Genomic DNA, 19,513 nt, shown 5'->3' with positions numbered 1-19,513 from the left:
ACCATTCTTCTTTTTCCTTCTTCTGTACAAGCTCAGTGAGGACATAAATAAACTCTGTGTCCTACGTGTGAAAAACATAGAACGAGAATAATACAGCTCCTTTCCTTGAGGAGGTCAGCAGAGTGAAAAAGCAGATGTTTTTGTGGAAAATTGGAATATAACCTGGTCAGCAAGGAGGATGGTATAGAGGGGAAGGAATTTCTTGGCAGCCTTGAGAAAGTGTATTTGTCGGAATACCTGTTTGCTGTAACGAATACCGCCCAGCTGTCGGTGGCTTAACAGGATAAAGGTTTATTTCTCACATCACAGTCCAACTTAGACTGGCAGGGTGGTGACAGGGGACACTCAGGGACCCAGGGTTCTTCTGTTTTGAGGCCGTGCCACCCCCCGGGGCAGATGAGATTCCCTGAATCTGGCTGGCAGATGAGAGATAAGGAAAGGAATGGAGGTTTGCACTCAAAGTTTTAAGGTCCAGGCCCAGAGGTGGCTCTCACCATCTCCTGCGTGTTCCATTGGCTTGAATGCAGTTCTGGGAGATGGGGTCTGGTTCTGTCCTCACGTGGAGGAGAAACAGGTTTGGTGAACATCAGTGGTCTGTTCAGTGCAAGGAGCAACTCCCTCACTCTGGGAAGAGTGTGCAGTTCCAGGAGAGGGGCGTCCTAAGGGTGCGCAGGGTTTGGTTGGTGAAGATGCTGCGTGCTGGATGCCTGGAGGGAGCAGCGTTGTGAGAAGAGGATTTCAGGGCAAGGAAGTGGAAGTAAGTTGGATGTGGCTTCAGCTGGAGCTGGATTTAAAAGATCGGCCCACAATTAGCAGTGATAAGACCTCAAACCTGGTCCGTGTGTGTCCCAGGTGTCAGCTTCAGCCCTTCATCCCATGCCCCCTCCCAGATTGTGACCATCACCTAGGGACTTCGTGACCCAGCCCCCTCTGTCTCCAGTGTCCACCACTCTCTCTGACCATGCCCTTCTCCCTGCTTTGGACAAACCCTGACAGGGACGTGTTCCCCTTTGATTTACATTCTCTCTCTCTCTCTCTTTCCAGTCTCACACAAGGTTTTTGTGAGTATATCAGCCTGTACTCAGGTTTTGGGAAGCTCAAGAGAGTTCACATCATTGTAATGTGAATATTGAATGTTTGAAATTTCTGTGCTTGGCCCTTCAGCTATTTTTGCCTACACAGGCCTTAGGGTTTTAATATATTTCTTGCCCTTTCTGCTTCTCCCCCTTTTCTGCTCCCAGACTGCTTGAGCACACTCTCCCCATTTTTATATGCAGAGCAGTTTGGCTCTATCTAGTCCCTATCCCTGAACTCAGCCCAGAGCCGCCTTCTGCACATCTGCTTACGTTCCTTCCCACGTAGTGGGCGATCGAAGAGGGGTCTGACCCCACCTTCTTGGACAAGGGAAAAGAGGTGGTAGAGAGATTCATTTCCCCATTGCTTTCAAGGTGGAAGTAGATGGGGCCCATTTTTGTTTTAAGTTACTTTTTCTTTCTCTTAGATACAATTTCACTATGAGTTAAACAGGACTGTTGCCACAACAATTGCAAGGTTGTTGAGAGAAATAAGATAATTGATAAAAATGTGTCCTGTGGTGCCTGGCACATAGTAGATCCTCAATTAAAACACAGCCGTCCTGTCCTTTCCCGCCCGCCCTCAGAGTCACAGGGTACTCGAAGGCACAGTGCAGTGTGGTCAGTGACGCAGCACTCCGGGGAGAGATGGAGACGCAGAGGAGGAGTGGGACCCCGTAGCTTCATGCTTTGCTTTTACCCAAGGAGATGGGCCTTTATCCTCTGTATTCAGAAGTCAGAACTTAGCACATTAGATATAAATGGGAGGAGAACATTTTTAAGTAGCTGTCTGTTTCAGCAGAAATCTTTTTACTAAGATTCACGATGTGGCTCCAAGTGGGTTTAAATTTGCAGAGCGCCTGCAGGAGAAGCGGGCTTGTGGCTCTAGGACCCCACACCTGCAAGGAGGGTAGCAGGTCGCCTTCTCCTCCCAGGCATGCAGGCTGCTGCCTACCGGCCCTGCCTGCAGGATCCATGAAAACTTGTTACCTGACGAGCTGGTTTGCGTTACACATCCTCCAGGGGGGTGGCTGACCAAGCTGGAAGCTGGAGGGATCAGTGTACTCCTCTAGCAGGCTGCTGGTTTTGAGAGCCCTGCACCTTCACTGCTCTTTAAGAGGTAGAGGAAGAAGGCTGCGGGCCAGGGGGGCAGTTGGCAGTGTCTGGCAGGGCTGCAGTCTCCCAGAGGTGTGGGGTCCCGGGCCCCGCCAGCAGGCGGTCCTTCTCCTGTCTAGAACTTGACAAGTCTTTGGGCCATCCAGCCTCTGCCGGACACCTCTGGGGATGGAAATCCATTTGGGAGATATCTGCAATGGCGCAAGAAAGATTTGTCTTAGAGCAGCCTTCCTTTATCTTCTGCGGGCTGCTCTTCATTTTGCCATCTGGAGGGGAGAAAATGTATTCTCTCTTCCTTGGGACATCCTTGTTGATACCAAAGACCACAGCCCCGTGCTTCTTGGTCATCCTCCCTTAGGCTGACCATCTGCTTCCCTGCACCCTCTCCCCCCACGCTGGCCACCTCATCCGAACTCTGCTGTTTGCCTTTGACCCACAGTTCCCCAGCTCTGCCGGGCCCGGGGGACAAGAGGCTATTGCTTCCTTGAGGGCAGCTCCTTTTCATCAGTGTAGCCTGAGATTACCAGTTGCCTTCCTCCTCCTCCTGCCTCCTCTCCCCTCCTCCCTTCTCTCCTCCTCTCCCTCTCCCTCCTCCTGGTCCTCTCCCTCTCCCTCCTCCCCCTCTCCCTCCTCCCTGTTCTCTTCTCTCCCCACCCCCCTTCCTTCTCTTTGTCCACCCCCTCTCCCTCCTTGTCCTCCCCTTTTCCTCCCCCTCCTCCTGGTCCTCCTCCTCTCCCCTCCCCCCTTCTTCCTTCTCCTCGTCCCTCCCTCCACCCTCCCACTCCTCTCCCTTCTTGCCCCTCCCTCCTCCTCTTCCTCCTCCTTTCTCCTTCCACATCACATTGTTTACTTATGTTGAACTTTCAGACAACTGGAATTCCTCAGTCATTTTTCATACGTGCTGGTAAGCTTCGTTTCTCCCTTTCTGTCCACAGACAGTTCCTTCTCTTAGAAATTTCCTGAGAAATCCTTTTCATTGACACACTTTGCCACTTTTGGGGCTTCTTGGCCGGTTTTTTCCCCCCTGCCCCTTTCCTGCTCTGTGATATTCTCATTTTCTTCCCATTATGAATGCCATGTTTCAGTGATTGGAGGAGTTTGGGGCCTCATCTATTTGCTGAACTTTCTTGCCCGTGAACACTAAGGCCCACTCTGACTCTCTTGCTTTTTCCCACGCAGGCACACTTGTCCCCTGTATCCTGACCCTGCCATTGAACACCCGTGGAAAGTGTCCCTGTGCTTCTTGCCCTCAGGCTCCTCTGGGTCTACCCTGCATCCTACACTGGGATATCTGAAAATTCTACCCCTGGGGAAAGTAGGAGCACTTTCCAAACAAAGGTCCTGTGAGGACACCTAGGGACACTTTATTCCCAAGAGGAAACACTGACCAAGATGTCTTTTTGGCTATGATGTGATCTGGTAGAAAAGTTCCAAGTTACCAAAACAGAGAATATGTTCTGATGTCTTGCAAATGAACCAAATACACTCCCCTTAATGGAAGAAGAGATGTATGTGTGTGTTTTTAAGTTGCTGATACTAGCAGGGATGATGGTAGTGGTCATTACGTGCCTGGCACTGTGCTCTGTGTTGTATATACCTTTGTCATGCAGTCCAGACAGCAACTCACGAAGAGTGGGTGTGCAGATATCAAAGCCTTGGGGGGTCCTCAAGTCTGCCCTGATCACATGGCTGAGAGCGGAACCAGGGTGAGTCCCTCCCTGTGCAGGCAGGGACTCAGAACTAGGAAGTCATGGTTTCCCATGGGCAGCAGGGAGCACAGTGCTTGGGATCATGGTTGTGCCACTGTTGCTGCCACTCTGGGCCTCAGTTTCCCCCTTGGTAAAGATGAGATTGGTTTAGATGTGCTTCAGACTGTTACCAGCTACACGTGTCTGCGATTTGACATCTCTGTCATTTCAGAGCCAGCTTCCTTTGGGAAACATTGTTGTCACAAGAAAAATTTGCCTTCTATCAAAATGTTTTCTATTCTCAGACAAAGTGAATGAACAGAGTTAGTGCCAAAGGTATGAAACCATTACCACAGGAAATGGAGGTAGAGGTGAGAGTAAGGGGCAGGGGGTGATGGGCTAACTTCTGAAACTGAATGGGGATGTAGTGCTTAGGGAGCCACGGGACTATCCATCGATTTTCTACACTGCAGTCCAAGCCTGCTGGAGATAATGAATGTCAAGTTGGTAAGGGTCCTCCTTTTAGCCCTGAACTCAGAAACTTGTGCGACAGGTTAGCAGGGGTCCCCAGCACCACTTAGCTCACCCCTTCATTCTGTGTCTGTGGGGCTCCCAGCCCTTAGAAGAGAGAGACCTTGGAGGCCATATGGCCCAAGCTCCCAGAGAATTCAGATTAGGTGGGCCCCCAGCTGTGCCCTCCGTGGTACTTGTGTCTGCAAGAGCAGGCAGTGCTAGAGTAGGGCTTTCTTTTGAATATGGAACTAGTAAGAAGACTCTTTCAGCGTCTCTTCTGATGGCTCATCTGCAGCCTGACTGAATGCAGTATAGTCAGGACAAGGAGTCCAGAGCCCTCCTGTTGCTTCAGGAAACTCCTCTTGTCCATCTACCCCAAACACCTGTGATTTGCTAGCTCACTCTACAGTTAACCACCCTCTTAGCAGGAATTAATGAATCCAGGGTTCTTTGCTACTTCTCAGTTGATAAACCTGGATAAAGGATAATCGAGATTTCCTAGCTTAGATGTAGGGAAAGTCTGCATGGAGTCCCATTGGTAAGAGATGTTGAGTTTTTCACCCCCAAATCATTTATAGACAGTCCCCAGTTTTTGAACTGCTCCTTTATTCATTGTTAGGTTGGCGTTTTAAAAGTAGAAAATTGTAAATGCCATTTAGATTTCCAGGCTGGCCTGCTTAACCCACACCACAGCCGAAACACTTCCTATTACCATGAATCATAACAGAAAATAATATTTCTGCAAATCAGGAGTATAGAATTGCACTTATAGACTCTTTGTCTTGAACCAAGTTTGAAAGGCCGTCAGCAGTCCCAGCCAGAACATAAACACATTTGCACTGAAGTGTAAAAGCAGGATGTCTGATGAATCTTGACTCTGATAAGAGGGAAGTGAGGAAGGAGCAAGAGGTTCCCGGAGATGGTGGTTCTCGGTCGGGGAAGCAGCGAGGAGAGCAGTACTGTTGAGGTTCTTGTATGTGTAGCCCTTAGGGTCTCCTGTCAGCATTTCTTTCTGGGTCTTCTGTTCCAAATATCATGTGGACCAGCAGGTCCCGAGCCGATAGGAGCAAGGTGGGTTGCAGGCAGGGAAGACTCAAGGGCTTCTGTAGTTTTGAGCAGGACAGAAGCCATTGGCGGCTTACCTTCTGGTTCAGAATGGATGGGCCAGGCCCACCCAGAAGAACAGCTTCTGGTCCTTTCCAGGTCAGCAGTCCCATGCCCACCAGTACACAGAGAGGTGGCTTTCTGCCGGGCACTGGCTGGCCCAAAGCACCCCTTCCTCCAGGGGCACCGTCATGTTCTTCTAAGATGGACGCTAAAGCTGTCACAACAAGGAGACTGCAGGCTGTAAGGTCCCTCAGTACAGCCCAGACCGGGCACACTATGCTCTTGGAAATTTAAATCCCTCCACTCTCTTGGCTGCTTTTCTCTACCAAGGCATGTAAATGGAGATTCCCAACTTAAGAATTTATTTGTTCTTCCCTGGGTGGATCCCCTCTCTCCGCCTCTCTCCGCCTCTCTCTTTCCCTTTCTTCCCTTCCAACTCCACTCTCCCCCTCCCTCCTTCCCTTCTGACCTCCCTTCTTCTCCCTGTCGTCCTCTTTCCTCCTCTCGCTCTTCCTTCTTCCCCTCTTTCCCTCTCCTGCTTCCCTGCATTGTGCATTTACTAAAGCTACTCACTGACCATTGGAAATGCCCAATTAAATCCTGAATGCTGTGTAACTTATATTCAAATTGTACCCCAGGAATTCTGACACAGACTGTGTTTCCCATTGATTTAAAAAATTAAGACTCAGTGATATAATGTAATTCATTATTATGTAATAAAGGCTTATTATGGATTGTAATTTTTCAGTGACTAACTCAATTTTACTTATTAGTGTTCATTTAAATCTTAGCTTATTATATGTTCAATACTACAAGTACTAGAACCATTTTTCTAAAATCAACCATTTGGATTTTTTTCATCAATTTAGAGAAGACTTTCCTCCTGCCTCTTCCTCCAAAAACATTCAGATAACTGAAGTTTTCCTACATTTAAAGCAGTGATTGAATAGGACCAAACTGGAGGGTGACTAATTTTTAAACCAGAAGCACCAAACTGAACTGCATTTTTATTATTTTCAAAATCTGACACTCTGAGGACCCGTTCGTAGGACCCGGGCTTCCGTAAATCGCCACCCGAGTGATCAGCTCAGTGCAGAAACAAACCTGTATCTTGAAATGCAACTTGAAGATCGTTTCCAAACCATGCTGCAGTTTCATTAGGAATGTTCCCTGATTTATGTTTTCTGGCTTTAGTAAATTCAATTCAAATTTATTTCCTCCTAAATGAATTTTCACCACCGGAAGGCCCTTGTATGGAAATGATCTCCTGTCATTATGTGGTTTGCCTGCCCCAGAGGGTGGGATGGCCTTGACATTTGAGTGCTGGCCCCGGCCTGGAGAGGACCCCGAGTTACCTTTCCAGGCTGCGCAGGCGCGCACCCACGGCTGAGGCAGGTGGGTAGGGCACCCTCAGGAAGGAAAGTGCTGGTGTTTGTGCCTTCATCCTTTAGGACTTTTGTCTAAAAGTCTGATACGGCAGTTCAGCCAAAAGCATCTTTGAAGGCAGCTGGGGAGCTGTCTGGCTGTCTCCCTGCCTCCTCTCCCTTCCCCCAAGGAAGTGGCTTCTGAGGAAGCCTCAAGGTATGCTGCTCTCCACCGAACCAAAGGCCTCCCCTCTGAGGCTACTGGACGTGTTCCTCAGGCACGAGGATGACTCCCCATTTCACGATTCCTTAGGACTCCAGATACTATAGGCCCTGTATGTGCCTGGAAGGTGCTCGTGGCGTCACTGAGTTCCCCCATTACCGAATTATGAAGACTTCAGGTTTAAGAAACAGAAATTGGGGCACCTGGGTGGCTCAGTGGGTTAAACCTCTGCCTTCAGCTCAGGTCATGATCCTGGGGTCCTGGGATTAAGCCCTGCATTGGGCTCTCTGCTCAGCAGGGAGCCTGCTTCCCTTCCTCTCTCTCTGTTTGCCTCTCTGCCTACTTGTGATCTCTCTCTGTTAAATAAATAAATAAAAATCTTTATTAAAAAAAAAAAGAAAAAAAGAAACAGAAATCAAACTGAACTTGGTAGAAAAGGTGAAATCGTACAGCGTCTTTGATAGAAAGTCTTCATTTTCTACTCCGCAGATCTCCCGAAGCACAAGGGTGGGGCTCTCTGTTGGGGGGGGGGGTCAGACAAGGGGTCCTGGAATGAAGGGGAAAGGACAGAGGACCTGCCGGCTCAGCCCTGCCGACCTGGCTGCTGGGGCTGGCATTCATTTTGACAAGGCCATCAGAAGGTGACGTGCAGAGCAGCACATTTATTTTATGTGATTCTTAGTTTTCACAATGAGGGACGAATTTTGAGGTACTCTTAAATGTTCTTAAGCATATATCATAAGCTACCACTTAAAACTCTTTTCTAAAATTTTCCCGAAGGAAGTATTTTAGCTCTTGTAAATTAAGTATTGGCTGCATAAAGGCATTTCTCCCGATACTTGCTGGGAGTTTGTCCCCTCTGACCTCTGCCAGGTGTCTCCAGTTTGTTCCTTCACCACATCATGCCTGTCATCTCCTGAGGTGTGGATCCTTCTGGTCCCTCCTGCTCGGTCATCTTCAACGTGGCAGCTCCATCCGCAGAGAGCTCCCCTAACGTCATAAGACGGCCACAGCCATTTCAGACAGCCCAGGGGACTGGAGGCCTCTCTCCCCTGGGTGTCTCTTAGGAGCAAGGAAGTTTTCCCAGAAGTATCCAGCAGACTCTGCCATGTCTCATTGGCCAAGAGTTGGTCAAATGTCCCTTTAGCCAGGAGAGTGAGATTATGTTGACCCGTTGAGATGAATTAGGGCTTCCCTCCATGATGGGAAGAGGGGGTCACAACCAAACAGAATCTGGGCCTTTCCAGCCAGGCAGAAGGAACAATGGCTTTTGGGGAGCCAGTGATGTCAGCTTCATCCATCAGTCTTCCTGGACTCAGAGAGTACTGTCCACCCATTTATTTAGTTGAAGAGTTCAGTGTTTTTGTTTTTAAGATTTATTCATTTATGAGTGAGAGAGAGAGCAGGAGCAAGGAGAGGGGCGGAGGGACAAGAAGACTCCCCGCTAAGCACGGAGCCCAGTGAGGATGCAGGCTCGAGCCCATAAGCCTGAGATCATGACCTGAGCAGAAATCAAGGAGGCGGCCGCTTAACCAGCGGAGCAGCCCAAAGTGCCCCAAGAGTTCAGCTTTTTACTGAACACATTTAGTCAAAAGGACCAAAGCCTATGTCATCACCAAACTCTTCCGATTCTTCTTCCTTTGTTTCTAGCTCCTTCTCCTCAGTTGGGGTAGCTGTGGAGGGGGGAGCGGGATCTCCTGCTGGTGTAGATCCCCCTAGCCTCTACCTTGCTGCTGAGGATCTTGATGTTGACATTGGCCTGGGCCCCCGCAGACAAGCCTGGCCAAAAATATTCGACACGTTAACCCACTGCTTTAGTGAGGACATTGATCTTATCTTCCGTGACTGTCACCTCACTGTTAGGCAGGATGAGGGCCGAGTAGATGGAGGCTTACTCCGAGAAGGAGGCCATGGTGTGGGCACGCTGCTGGTCTGTGGATAGAGCGAGCACCTCACCCCAGTGTGGCCTTAGCTCCCTCAGAAAAACCGAGCGCCCTCGCAGCAACTGAGGAAAGGTGATACTAACCATTTATATTTTTTGAATCTCTTGTCATATGTAAAAATATGTGTTGTTTTTCTCTTTTAAGTTACAATGATTACAGAAATGACTCATTGTTGATCTTGGGCCTCTGCTTCTCCTTGCCTGAGCTGGACAAGGTGGAGTCCCTGCTTTTGATCATTGGGTTGGCTGACAGGACTTTAGAGTCAGAAGGCCTTTAAGAACATGCAGCTCAAACTTTCCATTTTACAAATAGGGAAACTGAGGCTCCTGCTGGGAGGGACCTGCCCTGCGTCCCATAGCCAGTTTAGCTGAGCACGCCTGTAATGCCTTATGTCTCATTTCATGTCTTTTCCCTACTTTCATGGTGCTTGGACTCCTTGCCTTCCAGAGAATCAGTGCTATTGTGCACTTTCAAGCTTCTCTCCCTGTTAAAACTCGCCCAAGAACTAAAGACCTAGATAGCAGTCATTTATAGCCAGCATGAATATTAGATATTTCATATTTTAAGTCATCTCTTGAATCATTTAAGACATTCCAAGCACTTATTAACAGCATGAGAATTATTTTGGGAGTAGGAGAATTTCAGTTCTCTCCTTGGTCCTTGGAAAGCACACCAGAGCCTTGCCAGCCTTCTTCATCTGGGAAGGCACAACGGTTTCGGCAGCCACGGCAGAGAAGAGGAAGGGATCTTGCTTCACGTGGGAAAACGTCCCATCTGACACCATCCTTACACCCTTCATTTGATCCAAACATGTTTTGTGAGTATAGGACGAGCTCTTTTGTCTTCTCTGTAAGCAGAGGGCAAGCTGAGGCTCCTGGATAACGGGCCACAGGCCCTGAGAATGCTCCAGGCCCCGGAGATGAAGGCATGTGTCCGACACAGTCCCCCGCTGCCCGCTATCCAGGTAGACTTCTCTTCTCCATAAGGAGATGCCTTGTATCTGTAAGTGCCCCATCACAGAAGGCTAGAAAGCCTATTTGTACTACAAAAGTTTTGTTTTTTGTTTTTTTCCACGCAGATAAAAATCATCAGAGGGTTCCTGAAGAGGAGTAGTTAGCGTTTTTATCCTGGAGTACCTACGGGTGTATTTAGAAAGTGACTTGACTTGCACACTGCATGCTGTTTAAAGCGAGACACACGTGCCTCTGGACCCTTCAGACCATCAGGTCAGGGAAGCAACATGCTACTACCAAGAAGGTGGCATAAGCAATAATGTCTACAATCCCATCCCTGAGCTGTCCTTCCCCAGGGCCCCTGCCTCGCCTTCTTCCCCTTCTAGGAGCTTCGTTCAGAGCAGGGTGCTCAGGCCAAAACCATTCTCCATGAGGGGTAGTCTCACTCACTGCAGGGTGTTTGGAACCCTTGGCTTTCACCCCCGCTTAAGTCCCTACGCAGGTACGGTGACAACTGGGAGAAGACCCACTCAGCACAGAACCGACTAGGATGTTAGAATTCTGGAGTCTGGCTTACTCTTATGTGCAAGCCTGTCCTTTCCTCTGTTTTTAGGGCAGTTTTCTGACTCTAGAGGAGGAGGACGCTTCTTTTTGGTCACTTGGCTGTTGACACGTTCCCATGTCAGTCAGCAAACAAATGACATAAACATTAATTATCACCCCCCCCTCCTCTTCTCCCTGCACACCCATGGACCTTTCACTTGTGTGTTCTGGATGCATGTTCACACCAGAGAGTTTGCTAAACAGAGCCCGAGGGGGTTGTGCAGGGTACTGTGACCGGAAGACCTTCACAGCCGGTCTGCTTCTTACCACATCTCAGGGCGCAGAGCCCCAGGCTCTGTTCTCTGATGCCCAGGCGGCATGTGACGTATGCACACCCACCACTTCAAAGGGGGATGTGGGGTCAGGGAGGCTTGGCAGTTTCTTGGACGTCAAACAACGTTTGCAAAACAAATTTGATGAGTTATGAATGAATCAGAACCAGACGAGTTCTCTCCAAATGTATATTTAAAACTTTCTACACACATAGCAGAGGACATCCATCCCTTCCCAGAGGATGGGGATCTCAGCCATGTGTCCTGGAGGGTTTGCGAAGCCAGGGTCGTTTTCCACAACCTATCTGCATCCTCGTCCGTCCCCTTTCCTTGGCCGCTGACCGTGCTTCTGGGCCCCTGTAAAGGGCTGGGTGAAACCCGGTGACAAGCTCCCACACACTCAACTGGGAGACCTCTGTGTGTGGAAGCTCAAGGTGCCCTCCCACTGCCACCTGGAGAGGCTGGTTTCTCACAGGCCCAACCTGGAGACAGGCTGGTGGAGGTGGGGGTTTGGGACGTGACAGGTCGTGGTGGTTACAGGAAGGAGGCCGACAACCCGAGGCACTCACTATTAATTTGGCTTTCTCTTTCTTATCCTTCTATTCAGGTCTCATTAACTGTCACTTCATCTGACAAGTCTTCCCTAAGCTCCTATTCTAAATCCTCTTTCTGTTATAACCTTTTATCTTGCCCTGTCTTGCCCTTTTCTCTTGCTCTTGTCTCTTAGAGGACTTAAAACAATTTGCAATTATGTATTTATTTGTATGATTGTCTGTCACCCTGGTAGCTGGGTGAGCTGGAGGACCTTACCTTCTCTCCGCCGCAGTATCCCTCGTACTTAGCCCAAGGTCTACAGGTAAGAAATAGTTTTGGGATGAATAAATAGTGACAGTCTACTCCTCTTGGGATGGTGATTTTGAACAAGGGGGTAGGCAGAGGGCTTGGTGTACATGGCCTGTGTTGGGGATTAACCTTGACTTGGGGTGCTCAGGGAGGCAAGAGGGCAAGCTGGGCACACCTGGGACTTCTCTGTGTAAAGCAAGCAGCCCCCTTGAGAACCAGTGCCTCCATAGGAACACCATGCGCGGTAGAATCCAGGCCTTGGGATGAGAGCCAGAGGGAAGAAGGCCAGTTGACAACTTAAACGATGTAGATGAGTGATTTCAGAAGCACAGGGTAGTATTTTCAAAAATAAAATGCGACACTGGGGGTTGGGAGAATGGTTGCTCCTGGGGGTTGAGCATGCTTCTGATCTAGGAGCAGGTGCTATGGATGGAGCAAAGGGCTCAGGCTTAGCCCTTAAGCCCGCCTGGGATTCTAGATTCCACCACAGACCTGTCGTGGGGCTCTTAGCCACGTTGTTTATGCAGTCTGTATTTTCACCTGTAAAATGCGGCTGATGGTAGCTCCCTCTCTGGGGTGTCATGAATATTCAGTGAGCTGACACGTGTCCAGTGAGTGTTGGTTCTTAGTTGTTTTTCTCTTTTTGAGTAGCCAACATGGCCCATTTAAGATTTCTCCTGCTCTCCAACCCGGTCTCCTCTTATTTCTGTAGTCAATGACCAGATACACTACCTCTCTGTCCTTAGGTACCTGTTGTGCCCTGGGCATGTGCCCATCATTGTGCTAGGGGTGGTAAGGGTTCGGAAGAAACAGGTGTCTCCTATAGAATGTCTCTCCCGTTAACATATTCCTGTGGGAATGTAGCTTTGTTTCTAATACCCCTGTTTCATATTTTATACATGGCTCTGAATACCGTGATTTTCAGTTGATGTTTATATAGGAAAAGTGTATATTGACATCCCTTAAACTCAATATAACATTTTAAAGAAGAGTATCAAGTTATCTTTCAAATACAATTGGTGGAACATGGGAAGCATTTGTAGGTGTTTTGTTGAACCACTGATTGCTAATAAAGGGAATGGGCTTTGGGGCTGTTTTGGGTGCTAAGAGGGGCATCTGACTATATCAAAGGAACATTCATCCATGCCCCATGGGAGGAGTCTTGGCCGCATGTGTTGGAGATATTCAAAGCCAGTGGAGATATTTAAAGCCAGAATAGCGAGGTAGACCAGACTGCTTTTCCAGCCCCTAACACCCCCCCTCCCCCAACATGGTCTTCCTTTCCCTTTCCCTGACCTAGAAGGAGGTCATTCATTTGGGCCCTTTTAAGGCTCTGGGAGAAACCAGGTGACAGACTTCTGCACGTTCAACTGAGAGATCGGGAAGTATTATTTTAAACACTTTCCATCCTAATGTGATCGTTCATATGATAGTTATGTGCTGTATGTATTTTGCTTACATTTTAGGAAATACATTATAATATATTTTGGTTTGGGGTTGATGTAATACGGCACATTATAATTTTTCCTATTTAAAATAATGGGAAATAGGTTACTATTTCCCACAGAACATCTGACTTTCAGAAACGGATTACCAGAATGTGCCTTTTCCCATGTGGTCCTTATCTTCAAAGAATGTATAGTCTAGTCGGAGTGATAAGACAACAAGAATGGAACTTTCTCATAAGGAACGTAATATAAGATGGTATACAGTTAAATTAGGTGTTGGAGTGTGCAGTCTGGTCTTTTGATTCTGTAGGGATTAGAAAAAACAGAATCCCTTGGGTTGGGGGAGAATCTGGAGAGGCTTCATGGGGGGGAACTAGACCTGCGGGAGCTTTGAGACTGGCAGGGCTTGGTTAGGATAGGAATCCACTTATAGGGCATAGCTGTTGGAATGTCCAGGCGTTAGAAGTTTCTTCCAATGAACATTCCTCAGATACCTATAATGCACCAGGTACTGTGTTAAGTATAAAGTGGTAAGCCAAAAAATATAAAACATTGTGTGATGCCAGCCTCTAATCTCTTTATGGAGGTGGATGAGAAGACATGTACATTGAACACACACACACACACACACACACACAGCATAATGCAAATGCAACAGTTACAACATGCTGAAAGGGAGGAACAGCTGGATAGAGCACTGTTCACAAGAGGGGAGGTGACGTGTGCCCGAGGGGTCAGCGCGGCTTTGCCCAGGATAGCTGTGATGGTGGAGATGGTCTGAAGGCCAGAGCATGACTAGGGCTGCACACGTTACTAATGGCTGGTTCAACAGCACTCATCAGAATGCATACCATAGCTAGGAGAGCTGCTGCAGGGTTCTGGAGCCTTCTGCCCTGGCTGGCATTAACCCTCTGTTTAGTGGATTTAAGGGAGGATCTGGGGGGCCTGATGGTGCAGGGCATTTGGGAAACTCAGGGAAATGGCCATTTACCAACCAATATGGAGTGTCTGATATGTCATAATTAGTTGGTACTTACTGTACCTAGTAGTGAAAGATCAGCCCAAATTGGAGCCCGTGGGGTGAGTCAGCCAATGAAGTCAGGTTATCTCCCTCTCCTCACCCCACCCCAGAAAAAAAACCATGTTTCTCCCATAACAAATAGCTTGGTTTGGGGAGTTTTTGTTGTTGCTGGTTTTTTGTTTTGTTTTGTTTTTGTTTTTGTATTTTTTTGAGGTGGTTTTAGCTGGCTTAACCCGAAGGTCTTAGAGCCTGATTACCACTCTCTCTCCCCCTACCCCCCACACATAGAAATACTGGAGAAACGTGATTCCTTTTCCAACTACTCTGAGCATTTGAGTTACTCTAATCCAAGTGCCCCCACCACCTGAGGCCCCTGCCTCAGACCCCTTCATCCAGTAAATAGAAGATCTATGTCTAGCAGGGCAGAGGGCGTCAGAGCCCTGGGCCAGCTCTCCTGGCTTGTGGTATCCATTCTGACAAGTGAGCGATTTTTAAATATTGCTCCCTGGTCCTTAGGCCTTTCAGTGAGAAGCAACCAATCACACTCTACCCCACTGAAGTCTTGATCTGGGGTGTATTATTGTTAGAATTGTTTTCCTAAACACAGTAATCAAATACCTTTAAAAATTTTGTAAGCACCAATTCTATCTATCAGTATGGTAAAAACAAAACAAAACAAAATGAAAAACAAAGACAAAAACAAAAACAACCTAAATATCAATAATTCTCATGAACCAACCAACAAACAAACAGTCGGAAATGGTCCGTCGATGGTTGTAATAAGAAATTCACTGGAAGGAGTCATCACGTGCCTGAAATTTGATGGTTCTGGGAAGACAAATGGTGTTCCATCTGTGTGCCTACTTGTATCCGAGAGAAAGAGAGAAAGAGACAGGGAGACAGAAAGAGAGAAGGAGACAGAGAGAAGGGTGTCTGTGCCACTCTGTATCTTGGGCATTGTTTCATAAGATTCTTAACTGGCTTGTACCACCATACAACACAGTGTTCTATTAGCAGTTGTTTGGCCAAGAATAAAGAATTGCTAATTATATTCCAGAAATACAGTTTAAGGGAGCTGAAGTTTAAAATAACTGTCTTGAGCTTCAGAAAACTCATCTCTGGAAACCATCACGGAAGGATATTTCTACTTTCCAAGGGGGTCTGCTGGGGCAAAAACAGGTCAGATTTTTCTACATTTCAGTCGGTGGCCTCCTGAAAGGTTACTCATCCATTTCTTTAAAACACTAATTGCCTTGCTTTCTCAAGAGCCAAGACCCATCCAGTCCTCCAACCACATTCTCATCTAACATCAGAAGGTTTAAAATCCAGTTATTTTAGGTGATGCGTACTCTTAAAAATATGTGTCTGGTTATGTTGTGTATAAGCAGCTCATATCAGAGATGCAGCAAGTCAAGCTATATAAAATTTAGTAACACATGCCAGAGAGGAGACAGAGAGAGAAGAGAGAGCCGGGAGAGAGAGAGAGAGACTGACTGATATCCTTATCCTTTCCTCTAGGAGAGGCTTGCATTTCACTTTTAACCCATTTCTAAAAATGGCAAATGCAAAGTAAGAAAACAAGTTTATCTGTTGCAGGAAGGAAGGAAGGGCAGGGAGAGGAATCCGATCTTCAGCTTGGTGTGATTTTATTTTTATCAGACCGTTCTTGCAACAGAACATCTGGGGGGAGTGGCTAGTGCAGTTGGGGTCTTACCCATGTTTCCACAGTTTCATTTGGGTCATTCTCAGAGATCCATTTCCCCAGGGCCATGCTGGAAACTACAAACTCTTTGTGGGAGAGGGAAGTAGGGATATATGAAAGCGTGTCCCAAGTGAGATGTTGGCGATATTGCTAATAACAGCAGCGTTCGGGTTTATGCTGTCCTTCTCTGAGAGCATGCAGGTGGCTCGTCTTGCTTTCCTTTCGTATGAGGAAGGCCGGGCTGCCTCGATTCGGAAGTCTAGGGAGATGAGGAGGAGCAAGGCATTCAAGTTTAGGGCTGGATCCCAACACAGTCCTCATGGGGCTGGCGATGACATTTGGTCCTGGTGCCTGTGATCTCAAAGGCAGTGATGGGCAGAGGTGATCAACTGTAGACTGGTGGGATCTCAGAGAACTGGGCCAAGTTTCTCTGTTTGGCAGCATCCCAGTAATTCAAGTGTATTAGGGGGAAACGCATTAGGTTGGCTTTTTCGTTCACTGGTTCAACCATTCAATGTCTGTTTCTTGGTCACTTGTGAAGTGTCCAGCACCGTGCTCCGGCTTCTACTTGGGGCACATTGGAGTCGGCTGCCTTGTCATCTCCATCAGTTCAATAGCCCCTTCCCATTGGAAGCTGCAGCTGTAACTGGTTATTTTGTGCCATATGGAAGGAAGAAGGTATGTGGATGGGTAACAAGCACCGGCTGGGATCTTATGTGTCAGCGTGGTTGTGTAGTGATGGTGAGAACCGTCTCTTGGGTACCTTTTAGCAGAAGGGAACATGAAGCTTTCAAAAAGGCCCTATTTTCCAGTCAGTGTTAGGCCTGACTTTCCACTTGTTTTGCGGTCAAGTGAAGGACCTGCTGAAAACCCAGGGGTCCAGGTGCACGTCAGCACGCAGGTGCCCTCAGCTTCGGCACCAGGAGCGGTCTATCAGGCAGATCTTGCTGATTTAGCAGCCCTCCCCAGGCCTTCAAGCCAGGGCCACTTATAGTTTGGGATTCTGCAGCTCCCAGAATGCTACCCCACTTTCTTATACTTGTAGAAACTGCGCTCCAGTAGCATTTTTGGACTGGTCTGCACTGTGCCTGGCCACAAGAATGTCAGGCCCTGTGGGTACATGGTCCCCCTACTAGAAGCCTGGGTGTCTGACTTTGGAACAGAAGGAATGTGACGATGAACTTCAACATCTCTAGAGACAATGCTAAAAGCAGACTTGATGGCTACTGTGGCTGTAGTTTCGTAAGAATATGAAGCTCTCTGGAGTTTTGTTGAAATACAGCCATCACGAGCGTCACTGTTACTTACCTGCTGATTCTCATTCTTTCAAGAGCATAAGTTAATTCATACAGGTTTGGCCTTGCTCAGAGGTTGGGATGGGGAGTGGGATGATCAATGGGACTCGCTCTCAAATCCCCAGTTGTTCTGCTCCTTCTTTTACTTGTCATTCTTTCTGCTACCTTTATGTTATTTGCACAAGCTTGGGGGACCAGAGGCAGGAACTGGCATTTGGATTAATGGCTAGATAATCCAGAACAGTCGAAGAACCAAGAAATAATGTTTATGTTCTGTTCTGGGTCGTATATTTTTATGGGGTGATGGTGAAAGAAATAATGACTTTAGCTTAAGTACATACTTCTTGCACTGATATTAAAGTTAGTTACTGTCTGCATTCGCTGAGTGCATGTCCACCATGGTGAAGGGAGAGAACTCAAGGGTGAGTTTGGGGGAAGGAAAGAAACCACAGATTTAGTTGTTGCTGTTCGCTTCACTTGAAGTAGAGATTTGAATTAGCACATACTACCTGAATTAAACAAATTATACTTACAGAATACTGGATTTTAATTTATTGGATCTGCTTAAAGCATGAGAAACTTGTATATGTGATAAACCTTTTTTTTTTTTTTTTTAAGACTAGAGACCTGGATAGAGAGTAGGATTTGGTTCTTAGAAGGCAGAGCTTAGAATTTTATAGAAAGAGAGGTGTTTTAGCTAGGTCATGTATTATTACTGTTAATATCTTTGCCGTTTACTCAGAATGCTGTCCCTGCCGTGTTTGAGGCCGTGCTCCTTCCGTGCTCCCTCTTTTTCCCCACACTGTGTGTGTGTTGTGTGCAGACTGTGTGTCTGGGATGGCAGCAGACGCTAAGGTTATGAGAGCGAACAGTTTGGTGTGATTTCTGCCTTTGTGGAGCTTAGGGTCTGATGGGAGAGACGAACAAAGGAAACCTGTAACCGCCAGACACTTGAATTTTCTCCTCTGCTCCCAGAGCCAGACCAGAAGACCCTGAAAATAATTCCACTACCTGTCCCTTGGAGCAGTTTACAAATTGCTCCATGATTTTTATCCTTATGCTATCTTCCCTTTTGGAATTCGTGTGATGATGGCTCTTTCAGTGGTGGGATGACAGTTAGAAAGGAAACCATGACCCACTCATGCTGCCCACCCCGGGCTCCTGACTTCCACAGAACCCTCTGGAGCTGAGGCTTACTGATTTATGTTCCAAGATAGAAATGGTCAGTTAGGACAGGGCACCGGCCACTTCCCATTCATTCCAAGACAGGGAGTCGGGCGCGTGTGTGACGGCCCAGAGAGGGCCCAGCTTCCGTTTGGAGTCCGGGCTGACCTCCAGAGGAGGGGAAAATGCCCCTTGGCTTTTGTGCTGAGGCTTTCTCCAGTGCTGCTTATTAGCCGGCCTCCAGGTGTAAGTCCTCACCTGTCTACAGGTGCCCTCTGCGCGCTCGGCTAGGGAGGGGTGCTCCTGGGCCCCTGGCATGGAGGTGGGGCGCCGCCTCCTGTGGGCTGCCAGGCGGGGAGCAGTGGGGGCCGGCTCGGGAGAGGGTCGGGCCGAGGCGGAGGCGAGATTATTGCCTGTTACACATGGACATCTAGACGGGGGAAGAAACATAACGGCTTTATTTTTAGGCTTTGCTAATTCTCACTCTTCTCCTAGTTCGCTGCTACCTGGCAACAGCTCATTGTCATGGCAACGCCAATGTTAATGAGTGAAGCTCTCTGTGTGTCTGTTTTACCCTGTGTTCGGTGACAGACACTCGGCGTGGAGCTATCTTTCTGGCCATCAGAGGTCGATTGCCAGCCTCCCTTCTCTGCAGAAGGCCTCCCAGGCCCTGTCTGTGAAGGAGAGGAAGGGAGGCAGCTGATGAGGGATTTATGGTGTTGCTTACACATTCCTAACGTAGTCTCTATTTACAGATGGGCTTGCTGGCTTTGCACGAAGCTCCTCCTCTCATCGGCCTCCCTCCCTGTACATTTTTCAGTGGCAGCCATAGGCTTTTGAACCATAACCAGTTTTCTCAGGTTCTAGGCACCTTGGGATTTGGGCAGGTTTTTCTGGCACCTTCTCAGCAGTTGGTCAGCAAGGCTCTGAATCCCGGGTCCTGAAGGGAGGGGAGATTGTTGCTAGTCTCGAGGGAACCAGGGCCTTACAATCCACAAGACTTTTCAGGCTGAGAAGGAGTGATGCCACCTTACCTCTTCTCTCAGTTTCCCTGACATCTGTTGATAGAGGTCGTCATCTGTGGCCTTAAGGTCATATGTGAAAAAGAGCAGCAGAGTCAGCAGCCTCTTTGTGCCTCAGTGTTTCCATCTCTAGGCCACCCTCCATGTCAGCCTACTGAACAGG

At 48.0% G+C, this 19,513-nt stretch overlaps 1 protein-coding gene and 1 pseudogene across 41 annotated transcripts in view; one reads left to right on the top strand and one right to left on the bottom strand.

The window, feature by feature from the left end:
• Positions 1 to 19,513, top strand: part of CACNA1C (calcium voltage-gated channel subunit alpha1 C) — a 744,856-nt gene that overhangs the window by 239,614 nt on the left and 485,729 nt on the right. The window lies entirely within an intron of this gene.
• Positions 8,669 to 8,996, bottom strand: LOC131838365 (large ribosomal subunit protein P1-like; annotated as a pseudogene).

This window comes from Mustela lutreola, chromosome 8 (assembly GCF_030435805.1).
Source record: "Mustela lutreola isolate mMusLut2 chromosome 8, mMusLut2.pri, whole genome shotgun sequence".
In the NCBI taxonomy this organism is placed as follows: domain Eukaryota; kingdom Metazoa; phylum Chordata; class Mammalia; order Carnivora; family Mustelidae; genus Mustela; species Mustela lutreola.
The sequence above is the reverse complement of the archived record's forward strand: the minus strand, read 5'-3'. Positions and strand labels throughout refer to the sequence as shown.